Below are 13,237 nucleotides of genomic sequence, written 5' to 3' on the forward strand. Positions count from 1 at the left end.
ATTTTATAACAACTATCCTATTTAAAAAAATAAGTCTGGTAAAGGTTGAAAAATATGTGGTCTTCATCTGCTGGAAAAAATTTTGATGTAAAAACCAAACAATTGTGTAAATTTATTTTCAAACAATTTTTTTCATGCTTTTAAGCCTTTTTCTTTTTTTTTTTTTTTTTTTTTTAACAACATTTCCATTAACATATTTTATTTCCTATTTCAATGTATATGGTATTACTATGGTAAAGGCCCAGTCCTGTAGATGAGGTACAGACTGAATCAAAAAGTAAAGTCCAGAACATTTCAATGTTAAGATAAGAAGGAGAATCAGAAGTGACCACAGCCTTGACTTGTACTGGTATCAGAAGTTAAGCTTTCACCCAGTCAGTTTCCACACTTCACTGTGTGTTGACCTATGTTAAACCCCTTTTTTTGAGGAAGAAACAAAACAGCCTCTTACAGTCTCCCATATCCAACAGTTTTGAAGAATGATGTCCAGCACAGAGAGATTTCCACTGCTCACAGGTGGAAACCTTACTGAAAAATTCATGCACCTCACAGTTTTCACGGACTGCTGGCTATCGAGGAAACACTTGTCGCGGTGGTTGCTCAGGCTAAGCAAGCTTTTTTTAAAAACTCTGTGTTAGCGAACTGCCTGTGCCATGTGATTGAGGCATTTTCTGTTTGTCAATTCTGAATACACAGGCCCCAGCAATGGTATAATGCAAAGAGTCGACAACCTTGAATTGCTTTGCAAATAGATGAAGGCTGAATGTAAGTGAACTTTACAGAACTTTCCTACCAGTTGTGCCTCACTCTAGCAAAGTTCATCAGGAACCACTCAGTTTGGGGAATGAAACAGGGAATATTCTGCATCTCTTTAGCTGTTCTTTTTCCATTGTTTGCAGAGCAAGGCAATCCATGCAGATGCACTGAAATACCAATTTCAGACATATCACTATTAACCAATGCCATTCTGCTTTTTCTGTAAGACATGGTAAATACAAATTTGAAATAATTTTACTGTATTCCTAGTTAAGTTCTTGCAGTGAATAGAATATTGACTACTTCTGAAAAAAAACTAGCGGGGCAGGGAGGGAATGGTTAGTGTGAAAATGTCTGAAACATTGGATAAGTTGAGTAAAGTCACAAACTAAAGAAGATTGCTTCAAAGTAAAACTTAAGCAGGAAAAGATAGCATTATATGTAAAAAAGATGAGATTTTGGAAACAAAAATAATCAGATTTTTGTGTGTTTATCTATGCAATGTATGTGCATTAAAATACTTTCAAGATGCTCTATCAAATCTTCGGACTGAGCCCAACGTAAAATCAAAGGATGACTCAGAAAACTCAGACTATAGCAGCCATAGTGACTTGACAGAAAAATTCTAAAGACATGAGGGCTGAGTCTGAATATCTCTCAGTTTTGTTCCAAGAACCAGGTCAGGCAATGAGGAATCATGGCTGTGAAATCAGATCCGAGACTCAAGAGCTGCTTTGGAGGTAGGTGTTACAGTTGGTATGAGTACACTGTCTGAGCTACAAGTGTCACAGTTTATCCAAAAGACACCAGTAGGTAATGGTAACTGAAAGTTTCAGTGCAACTCCATTGGGAACCTTCACAAAACAGAACAGGTCTACAGAGCTCTGGTGACATTATCCAACACTGAGTCAAACTTCTTGCATGTGGGCTGCCGGGATGAGCCCAGCAAATGTCTGGGCTCTGAGATTCCTCAGAGATCTGACTGCCTCCACACTTTTCAAGAGTTTGAGACTACTGTTGGCCTAATGCCTTGGGGCTATCAATAAAGATAATTGTGAGGAAAAGGGCTGTAAGTGAAACCTAGGAGCTGGGCAGTAGGACTATGTCAGCATTTCTGAAATATTTAATGTCAGAAGATTTAGTCTTGCAATAAAAAAGGACATTAAAAAATGTATTCTCCAATATTACTTACCCAATTACAAAAGAATAGATGTTTCAAAGTGGTTCTGAAAAGATTTTAAAAGTTCACTAAATGTGAGATGTTTTAGTTTTCTAACAATAGGTGCTTTGTAATTTATGTTTGCAAAAAGGAAAATTATACAGGCAATTTTAAGAGTCAATACTTTAGAAATACGTGCTTGAGCTGTTAGTCATAGTGTAGTAACATTTTCATGCCATCTAGCTGACTGATATTTACATTACAGTTATATCAAGCATTTGCTACTACTGTGCTATTACAAAATTTAAAAAATTAATTTTTGTACTGAATATTTTTGCACAATAAGCAAATGATATTGTAGTTTTGTCTCTTGCAGATTGTGGTAAGTGGAGCTAGGATAAATGTTGCTAAATTTGCATCCAGAACATTTCAACTCAAATTAATGTAAGGGAAGGAAACCTTGAGTGTGGGTTTTGATTGGGCTTTCTCTCAGCTGGAGAACAGATCTTGAAAACTTAGAAGTGATCCTGTTTTCAGGATTGTTAGAAACATTTATGGTCTTGCGCACTAGAAATTAACCTAAAACAGAATTCAAAGCAGTTTTGCTGAAAACAAAGAAATGAAGCACAGAAAAACTGCAATTCAGCTTACCCAAAGCAGCCCAAGTGGAGACTGCCCAGAGGATTCAACACTGGAAGTATGATATGAAGAAGTTGACAGTCTATGACTTGTATGGTAGGTAATGTGATTCGAGTAAGAGTTCTCTTGGGCAAAAGGGTATCCTAGAAAAAAAAATCATTCACAGAATGATGTTTAAATATGTTTGCAAATCAACAACATGCAATCAATTAGAAGCACATAGAAATGAAAATTTTAAGTTTAATTTAAAATGTCACAGCATTACTTGTGTTTCATCTGGTGGCTGAGTTACATTTCTAAGCATTCAGAGACTGATTCCATTCATACAGCTTAAATGGTTTTTCAGCCCAGATTGGAAATTTCCCAGACCTGGGAATGAAGTAGGAAATTTAAGAGAATAGCTTTTCAGATTCATGGTATCCAAGAATGCAAGCTAATTAGCATATCTATTTGCTGGATGGTTTATTCTTTCTGTTTTGCAAGATGCTCTGATATCAAATGAACAATATTAATTTGAGTGACTGCATCTGGCAGAATTACTTTACCAGCACAGGGGACTGATCCTCTGGAAAGGATTGTGTGGAAAGGAAGATTGTAATGCCAGTGTTCGTTCTTCCTGAAGAACAGGTTTTCAAATATGTATTCAAATATATTTTCAGATTTGTGTTCCACAGGATACCCTTATTGAGGTTGCTGAGGACGTCTTGTGGCTATACTACCTCCAGCCTGGTTTTGTAAGAGGGATTATAAACTCACATGGTTGAGACACTTAAGAACCTCACTTGGACTTTGGTTTTCCTTCCCCCTCCTTCTTACCCTTCTCTCTGCTAAAAGTCTGGGGACAAAATTCTCTTGCTAATAGAAAATTTGAACTGAAGAGTACAAAATAACAAATGGCTTGTACAACAGTAAAAGCATTATTTTTCTCAAGATTCCACATGCAATGAAGGGAGAAGCCTGGGGAAGAAGATACTTTAAAAGTAAATTAGTGACATCTCATATTTTTTGTCTTTTTTTCCCCAACATATAAATGCTTTACACTTCTGTAATGCTGGTTCTTTAATGTTTTTCTAATATAAAGAACTGGCTGCTTGTTCACTTTGCATACATGTTCCGTTATTTTTAAGCCAGTGTAAGTTTATTGTACATTGTATAACAATATTGGTGTGAGCCAGACATTATGGGAAGATATTATAGAGGCTTTCTCTTAGTGCTGCTTTAATGCATCTGTACGTTGACCTGTAATATCCCAGTCACTGGCCCCAGCAGAAGACACTTAAAGACATGACAAGGAATGCTGATGCACTTTGCTAGCTTATGCTATGGCAAAAGAGCTTACAAGAGCCTTTAAAATAATGAACTCTGACAGCATTCAAATATTGTTCTCCAGACCTGCAGCACAAATACATTCATTGTGAGTCCTAGCTCTTTTATACCATAAAAGTAGACATCTTAGGAATGCCATTACCATACCACAGAGGTGTTCACAATATGTAAAACAGAACACTGCATAGACTACATGGTGATAATTGCATGGTTTTGTGTCTTAGGAGGCTTTAAAATGCAGTAAGGCCTATATTAATTTGTCATATTGAATCACAGGCACAATGCAAAGTTATTTCATGGTCAGGTAAGTTAAAAAACTCTATCTGAATATTCATCACAGATCTTTCTTACATGTCCTGAAATTACACAGGAGGAAAAACTCAATTCCAGGTTGCTTTGGGTGGCAAAACACCAGCTTTTGGAAGGTCCTCTGCTGCTACTGAAAGGTGACCTTGAAGTATCGGAGCCGGCACTTGCTGCAGAGTCAATGGTTGCCATTATCATGCTTTGGGTGCAGCTTGCAGCAATGTTGTATTATTGCCACTCTTGGCAGAATTCCCTACATGCATTAGTATGAAATAGTATATACAAAGCCTGTATAGTCAATAAAGATGTAAAGGCTGGGAAAATGTAGGAAAACATGTTTAATTTGCTCCGTTCCCTGGGCTCATTAAATTGGCTCAGTGACTGTATTTAAAATAACCAAGCTGATATATCAGGCCCAAATCATTTTAATGCCAGAAAACAGCAGCAGTGTACTTTATAACTCCAGTGATAGATTTTCCTGTGACATACTGCCCTCTTGTGCATCAGTAGCTTTGTTATAAAGGCAATCTAAGAGCAAGAAGCCCATTTACAGCCTGCCAAAATGTACGTCTGATATTGATACGAACATTCCACAGCACATGAGGGACAGAAGGAATATGTAATAAAGAAAGTTCTCAGGCCGTCTTGTGATCTCTTTTGACATTTTCTATTTTTATCCAGAATGAAATATTCTTAGATAAATAAATTTTAAAATTATGTCTTCTTTGCAGATAATACCTAACCAATGGACAACTATGCTATACCTATGGGTAGGGCCACTCAGAGGGCTGACAAGAGAATGAAGAAATGACTTGGCAGAAACCTCATGAATTTCAGCAGAGACAAGTGCAAAATCCTGCAGAGAGAGAATAAGCCCATGCAACAGTGCAGGCTGAAGAGCAACCAGCTTTGCAGAAAAAACCCTAGGGGTCTTGAGTCATGACAAGGTGAATGCTAGTCAATGATTACTAGTGGAGCAAAAACCCCTGCCTATCAGGCATGAGTATAGCCAGCAGGTCTGGGAAGATGTTCCTTCACTTCTGTTTGACACTTACGAGCTTGCACCAGAAGTGCTGTGTCCAGTTCGGGGCTCCTCAGGACAATTATCGGTACTGATTTGCTGGAGAGAGTGCAGCAGATGGTACCAAGCTGATGGGGCTGGAGCACACGATGGAGAGGCAGCAGGAACTGGAATGTCTGACCTGGAGAAGTGAAGGCCAAGAGGAGATCCTACTGCTACTGGGAGGAGCAGGGAGCAGGCTGGGCAGAGTTGAGGGAGGAGGAACTCCCTCAGAGACCAGCAAGGTCTGTACAGGGTTTGTTGCTACCTGGGAAGCCAGTGAGTAGTCTGCAATCAAGCCTGGACCTTTTTAAAATTTCTTTCCTGTTTGGCTTAGTCATCTTGAATTTTTCTTTGTTTAAAAGGTTAAAAACTCTAATTTATATTCTATTATAACATGAAAATTTTACATTTAAAATCTCTTTTAGTTGTCTGTGTAGAAAGCACTACAAGGAGACTCTTGTTACCTTAGAGCTCCAGCAGAGTGGTAGCACTTTCATACCTGAGTTTTGGTTCCTTTGTCAGTGATATTTATTTTGTACAAAATTGAAAGTCTTCAACCAAGAGAGATTGTGTTCTTTTAGATTTTTCTAGCCTGGCAGAAAAGTCACTCTTCTGCTTGTAGGTTAATGTGGAATCAAGTGTCCTCAAGGAAGATAAAAAAAATACAAAGCTGGAATTTCCACATCCCTGCACATATGTTGACCATTAAGCTCTGGGTAAAAGGGTGTCCTTCTCTTTTGCATTTATTAAACAGATGATTCTCAGAAATGCTAGCTACTTCAAGTATCAGAGATTAAATGAACTATACATCTCAGCAATTAATGCTATAATAGCTTAGATTAGAGTTATAACTGCAGTTAGTTATGTTTGGCAAGGATTAGTTCAACTGAGGCAAGCCCTATGGCAGAAATAAGAGGACATGAACATTTCTGCATTTCACTTATGTCAACCATATTACATACCTAGATCTTTTTGCTGATATAGCCCCCACTGTAGTAGTAACTTCTGGAGAGAACACTGTGGCTTTAGTGCTTTTGAAAAATGTTACACTTTCTTTGGATTTAAATTAGAAAACTATGTGGTAATTTAAAAAAAAATCATACTTCCCTTACTCATGGCAATGTTTGGCCCTTTATGAGAAAGGAAAAAATAGTAATACAGCTATTCTACCATCAGTCATGTACCACATCTCTATGAAAGTGCCACGTAATTTATTGGAGCTTTCAGAAACATGACAGTATAGATTTCTTACATAATAGTAATTCTAATTTAAATAAAACCTTCCTTGCCGACAGCAAATAGTGATTTGGAGAGGAAAGAAAATATTTTCTATGTAAACAATAATTATTCAAAATGTAGAGAGGTAAACTTGCTCCTACACACGTGTACTATGATATATACTGTAAACAGCCATAGGAAACTTAGTAAAGACAGTTTACTAGGGACTCTGTTTTTACAACCTTATAAGTGATTTAATGGATCTGGATTAATTTATTGTTAGTCTAATACCTTACATCTATAGCAGCACAAATCCTGCAAAATTAACATACAAACCATTACTTCCCTTCAGTAGTCTGGAAAAAAAGTCATTCACAATCTTTGCTCACTGATGCTATCACACTCTAGAGCAATTTCAACTGATGGGAGAACGTTTTTGGCTGCAAAGGCCTGCATCCACTTCATGAATTTGCCAAGTTCAGGAAAAATGTGTAATAAAAGGTGGAACACTGGTGGTTAAGTCAGGGTGCTTGTGAGGTTTACTGTCCCTAAACAAGAAACAGAGGTTATGTGAAACCAGAGGAAGGATTATCTCACTCAGCTCAAAGTGTGTGACAGGGCCATGTCTGGAATCTGTGGAGAGGGATCTTAAGAGCTGGAAGTCTTGTACTCCAGCCATCTCCCTGCGAAGGGACCAGACTCTGCCTGTCCCACAGTGCAGCTGTAGCAAAAAGGCTCTGAGTCATCCAGAAGATAATTCAGAGCAGAAGTCTTGCTTTCTAATGTCTTTAAAGGAATCCTAGAGAAAACAACTTTCTAATTTAAAGATCTTTGTTAGATACCTAAAATTTTACAAGTTAAACTTTACCAGCATCTTAGCAAAACAAACTCTGAAAGTTCATGCAACATGCCCCAGATCCTGGTTTATTCCAATGTAATATCATCAGTGTTCATCAAGAGGGATTGGTGGTAAATTAAGTCCATTAATAAAAGTCCGTGCAAAAGTTTTAAATCAGTGAATATTATTTTCAGAAGCTACTTGAGCCATAATTTTGTTATTAGAAATAAACACAGACATCTCCAGTGTATTGCTCTTTTGCATGTTTTAGCAGGGGATTTGTCACAAGTAATGCTACTCAATTTTAATCCATTTCAAGCTGTGCTTGGGGGAGAGCCAATATGAAATAAAATAAAGATTGTAAGCCCAGGAGTAATAAAGTAAATCTCTGAAGTTAGTGTCAAATTCTGATGTGTAAGTTGATATATCCAGTAGAGCTGGAATCACTGGGGATGAAATATTGAACAAAACCAAATAATAATAGATGCTCTAGTATCTTTATTTTTAAAAAATTCTCAAAACTTGTCTGTTTGCTTGAATTAAACAGCAGCTTAGTTATACTACTATAAAACACTGAAAGCAAAGCTGACACTGTTGTAGCTATTTTTAGTAAATGATGTTATTATGCAAATATTGTATTTATTTTATGCATCATATTTGGCTCAGCTCTGCAATAACCTTGTGTCAGTATTTAATTTTATCTTGTGTGTATAATCATACTGACTATTCTTTAGAATTGAAGCCACTGCACACGACAAAACTTGGCTCTGTCCTGAAACTTTTCTAGGTACAATTTGTTGGCATCTTCTACTGTCACTGGTCTACTACTGCACTTGTTCTGCAAAGATATTATCTGGCCTGTGGGGTGAAATCTATTCAATACGACTAAGTAATTGTTAAAATCACATTTTCTTCCTGCAGAACACATGGTGTTTCCAATTACAGAGCTTATTTACTGCCTGCTTTCTAAGTTACTTATTCTGACTATTAGTAATTGTGTGGTAAAGTGCACATTTCAGTTATGCTAGGTTCCAAAATAGTAGCTTTTATTAAAACCTACTGTAGCTGCCAAATTACAGTGAGTATTTACAGATCATGAAACTAACTTAATGACTTCTTGCCTTGGTCCAGATATACAAAAAGAAGAAGCAGTCAAGCTCAGAGAGCTAATACACATGAAGAATTTCTGGGGATAAGAGGTCTACAACCCACTACAACAGTATTTATATTTAGTATTATAGAGTGAAATATCTCAACTTATACCATGAAACTTGGTGAAACATGAGAGAGACCTTTGTGTTTAATTTCATGCCGCATGAGCAAATATAATGCAAACACAGTTTAAAGAAACAGAATATTTCTTCATGAACTGCTGCAGTGTGGATCCCTTCCATGGGCTGCAGTCCCCCCAGCAACAGACTGCTCCAGCGCAGACCTCCCCAGAGTCACGGCCGTGCCTGGGCTCAGCCGCCTGTGCCCTGGTTTTGGCCAGGACGGAGTTAGTTAGCTTCCCCCAGGCTGAGAGGGAGCAGAGCTGAAGGGCTGGGTCCTGGTGGATCCCTGGAGCATTCCATGTCATGTGATGTCAAAGCCCAGCATACAGGCGGGCACGTGCTCTCTCACGTATGTCGTTTTGTTTTGGGATTCCAGATCGGCTGGGCAGAGGTCTCTGGTGCAGTCGGATCACTGCTGGGGATGGACTCCGTACCGCTCACCACTTGCTGAGCCATTACTGCATTTTACCCGTTCTGGACTACCATTATTACCGTTGGTTTTGCTCGTTTTTTGGGGTTTTTTTTGTTTTTCTTTTTTTTAATTTAACCTACAAATTTCTTTTTTTGTCCCTCCCCTATTTCACTGGGGGATGGGGGGAGGGGGGTAAACAACTGAACAACTGGCCATGTGGTGATTTGTTGCCAGCTGAGTTCAACCACAACAACCTGCTCCAGTGTAGAGTGCTCCATGGGCTACAGGTGGGCATCTGCTCCACTGCTGACCTCCATGGGCTGCGGGGGGACAGTCTGCCCTCTCACTACAGGCTGCAGTGATCAATCTCTTCTCCAGCACACGTCCCCCTCTACCTCGTTTTTCCCGCTGACCTTAGTGTTTGCAGAGGTATTTCCCTCATTCCTCCTCTCAGGTTCTCCTTCTTAAGTATCACCAAAGCACTACCACTATCGCTGATTGACTTGGCCATGGCCAGAGGCAGGTCTGTCTTGGAGGCAGGGAAGCTTCTAGAACCTGCAGCAGAGTTTGCTCTCTAGCCCCTCCCCTACTAGCACCCCCCCACACCCCCTGCCCAAACCCAACAAACACACCTTATCAAACATTACGGAGAGCGACCTTCCAATGACACCCTTCAGTGGATATTGTCAGGGCCCATTGATTTGTAGGTGTCAAGCTCCTGTAACATTTCACATACCAACTCTTCCTTCACTGACAGTGGGTCTGTGTTTGCATTAACCTGGATTTTTGCTCCCAAGGCCTGGGGCCCAACAGTGCTGGTAAAGACAGAGGTGAAGAAATTTTTGAGAACCTCTGCCTTATCAGTGTTGGTGGTGACTAATTCACCTCTCTGGTTTAACAGCAGGCCAATATTTTCCTTCTGCTTCTGCTTGTTCTTTACGCACCTGAAGAACTCTTTCTTGTAGTTTTTGTCATCTCTGGCCATTTTCAATTCAAGCTGAGCTTTTGCTTTTCTAACTGCATCTCTGCACATCCTGATAATGCCCTTGTAGTGCTCAATGGGTATTATTCTGCTTTTCCACCTCTGGTATATTTCTCTTTTGGGTTTAAGCTGACGCAGAAACTCACAGTTAAGCCAAGGTTGTTTCTTGCTCTGCCTATTTCCCTAACCTTTAAAGGAGATGAACTATTTTTTTTTGCTTCTGGGAGAATAGTCTTGAAATACTAGAATCTATCCTCCATGGAAGCTTCCCGTAGAATCCCTCCCAACTGAGCTCTGAGAGAGCTGAAGTTTGCTCTTCTGAAATCTAAAAGCTTTGTCTTAGTACTAGCCTTCAGCATGCTCAGCAGGATCCCAGACTCCACAATATTGTGATCATTGCAGCCAAGGCTATCACTAACAGATATTGCAAAGCAGGTCTTCTTGATTTGTGAGTAGCAAGCCCAGCAGTGCCTCATTCCTGGTTGGTACATTTCACATTTGTGTGAGGAAGGAGTCCCCTATGCATTCCAGGAACCTGATGGATGACATGTGAGCTGCTGTATTGTTCTTCCAACAAATGCCTGGGTAGTTAAAGTCACTCATAGGAACCAGGTTCTGTTGACCCGAAGCTTGCTTAAGTGACCCAAATACTGTTTCTTTGGCCTTATCGTCTTAGTTTGGATGTTGATAGCAGATGTCTACTCTAAGATCCCCCTTGGAGATCTTGACCCAGAGGCATTCGATAGGGCTTCCACAATCACTGTAGTTGACTACTATACATACAAGATTCTCCTTAACATAGAGCACAGCTCCTCCTCTTCTTCTCTGCCTGTCTTTACAAAACAACCTACAGCCAACTAGTGCGATTCTCCAGTCATGTGAGTTGTCCCACCATGTTTAGGTTTCCTATGATATCATAACTTTCTGACTGGGTATGGAGCTCCAGTTCTTCCTGTTTCTTCCCCAGGCTGCATGCATGTATACATACACTTGACGTGGTTGATCTTCTGATTCTCATCTTGCAAGGCAGCTAAGGAAGATCTGTTGCAGCTCTGGCTTATCCCCCAGCTGGTTGCAATGGTGTGAGCATTGCCACTTTGGACCTCATCCCCCAGATCCTTCAGTTTAAAGCCCACCTCACCAAGTTGACCAGCCTGCTGCCAAAGATTCCCTTACCTCTTTTAGACAGGCAGATCCCATCCCTCCCTAATAGGCTGTAGTCGTAGAAGAATGTCTCATTGTCATAAAAGCCGAAATCCTCATGACGGCTCCAGCCATGAAGCCAGAAAGTGTTTTGCATTATACATCTATTTCTGGCTGCACCTTTACCTCTAATTGGTAAAATGGAAGTAAAGATAGCTTGGGCACCAATGCTTTTCACTTGTACCCCCAAGGCTTTGTAGTCTTCCCTGATTGCACCCAGGTTCTGGCTTGCAGTGTCATTCATGTCCACGTGAAAGAATAGCAAGGGATAGTAGTCTGTGCTCTTGATAAGTTTGGGCACCCTCTCGGCAACAGCTCTGACCTTAGCTCTGGGAAACCAACATACCCCTGGTGACTCACTGTCAGGCTGACAGATGGGCGCCTCAGTGCCCCTTAACAGAGAGTCCCCACTATGAGCACTCGTCATTTTTGAGGTATTCACTGTGTTAGTGGTGTATTCTATATTCTATAATCAGACTAACATTTTTTGTTTGATAATTATGCAAAATAATTCAGTTTTTCAAACATATTATAACTCAAAAATATTATTAATAATGAGACATCTTCCAAATTAAATTTCAAAATCTGATGTATGACTTGTATGGAGCATATCTGCCAAGGCAGGGGGCAGCTGTATGTCCAGATTAAGTAGGCAGTTGCCTAAGGCAGCAGCAGAGAGACACGAAAATCGCTGTGGTAGCAGAGCAGCTCCCCCAGGCACAACCTGGTGTGCTGAGATTGTACTATCTTAGTCTCAATAATGAGAAAATTTATCCCACTCCCTGGCCTTGTTTTTTCCCTCATCCTACTGCTGATAGACAAAGGAGGTCTGGAAACATACCAGCATGGAGCTGGAGAAGGACAGCCCTTCCTTTCATCTCTCTTCTCTCAGGCAGTCATGCTACATTGAGTCAGAAAGTCTAAGCAAGTGTTTGTTATTTTATCCTCATTAATTTTGATTCAATGCTGTGAAACCTTGAGTCTGCCCATGACAAAATCATTATACCGATTTCTGTACCACTGTACTGGTTTTGGGTAGGACAGAGTTGATTTTGTTTGATTTGTATAACTAGGTTATAAATACTGTGTCTTGCTGATAAGAAGGGGAGCTAACTGTTAAGTACAGATTTTTAATTTTTTCTTTTTACTTTTTTTTTTTTTTTTTTTAATCTAGAAGCTCTGTTAGAACTGCCTCTGAACATTTAATATACCTTAGGCATTCTCAGAGTTAGACATGCCTTAAAAACATAATATCAATTATATTTTGTTCTTTTTCTTCTCCGCTAAGAAACTACACCATTTACAGTATATTGTTTGGGTTTCCCCTTCAGAATCTGACCTTGAAAAATTCATGTCTGGACACAGGCAGCACAGCTTACAGCTAGGACACAGCTTGGTCTGTTGTTAGATAACTACAGCTTCCTGCATGAGACTGATGCTAACTATGAAAGCATGAAGTTCTCATGTTGTCTTCCGTTTCAAAGTCAAAGAGGTCAGTTTAAGCCATCTGCTTGGTGTACATCAGAACAAAAGAAAAAGAGCTCACTCTCCACCTGGATGTACATCTGCCTCCATAGGCACCTTTCCTCTCTATGGCTTCTCTTGTAGAAAGTAAGCTTCTACCTCTCGGTAAAGCTGAATGAAGAACTGGTTTTACCTCCTCACTGAACATGGTATCAGCTGTAAGAAGTCAGTTTCTCCTCTTTCCCAGTTTATATGAGCCATATGGGATCTACACCTGTTGAACTTTCTGCTGCTCTGTTCTAGAGCTCACTACGGTGTCTACTGATGAGGATATTGCTCGTGTATAGGGAAGCTAATAGTACGCTATCTCTTATAACAAGTTCTCAACCTGCAGATGCCCAAGCTCCTACTTACCACAGAGCATCCATATTTTATTTTGATTCCAGGGACATCCAGAGGCAATACAAATTCTGGGTAGAGGGAACTTATCTGACTATAAGACCTCAGCTGAATGACTGGAAGATAAGATAGGACTGGAATCAATTGTCCCATCAGGCTAAATGCCCAAAGTTAGAATATTAGTGTTAGCCTAAGAAG

This window comes from Athene cunicularia (genome assembly GCF_003259725.1).
Source record: "Athene cunicularia isolate RWA chromosome 5 unlocalized genomic scaffold, athCun1 chr5_part1, whole genome shotgun sequence".
In the NCBI taxonomy this organism is placed as follows: Eukaryota; Metazoa; Chordata; class Aves; order Strigiformes; family Strigidae; genus Athene; species Athene cunicularia.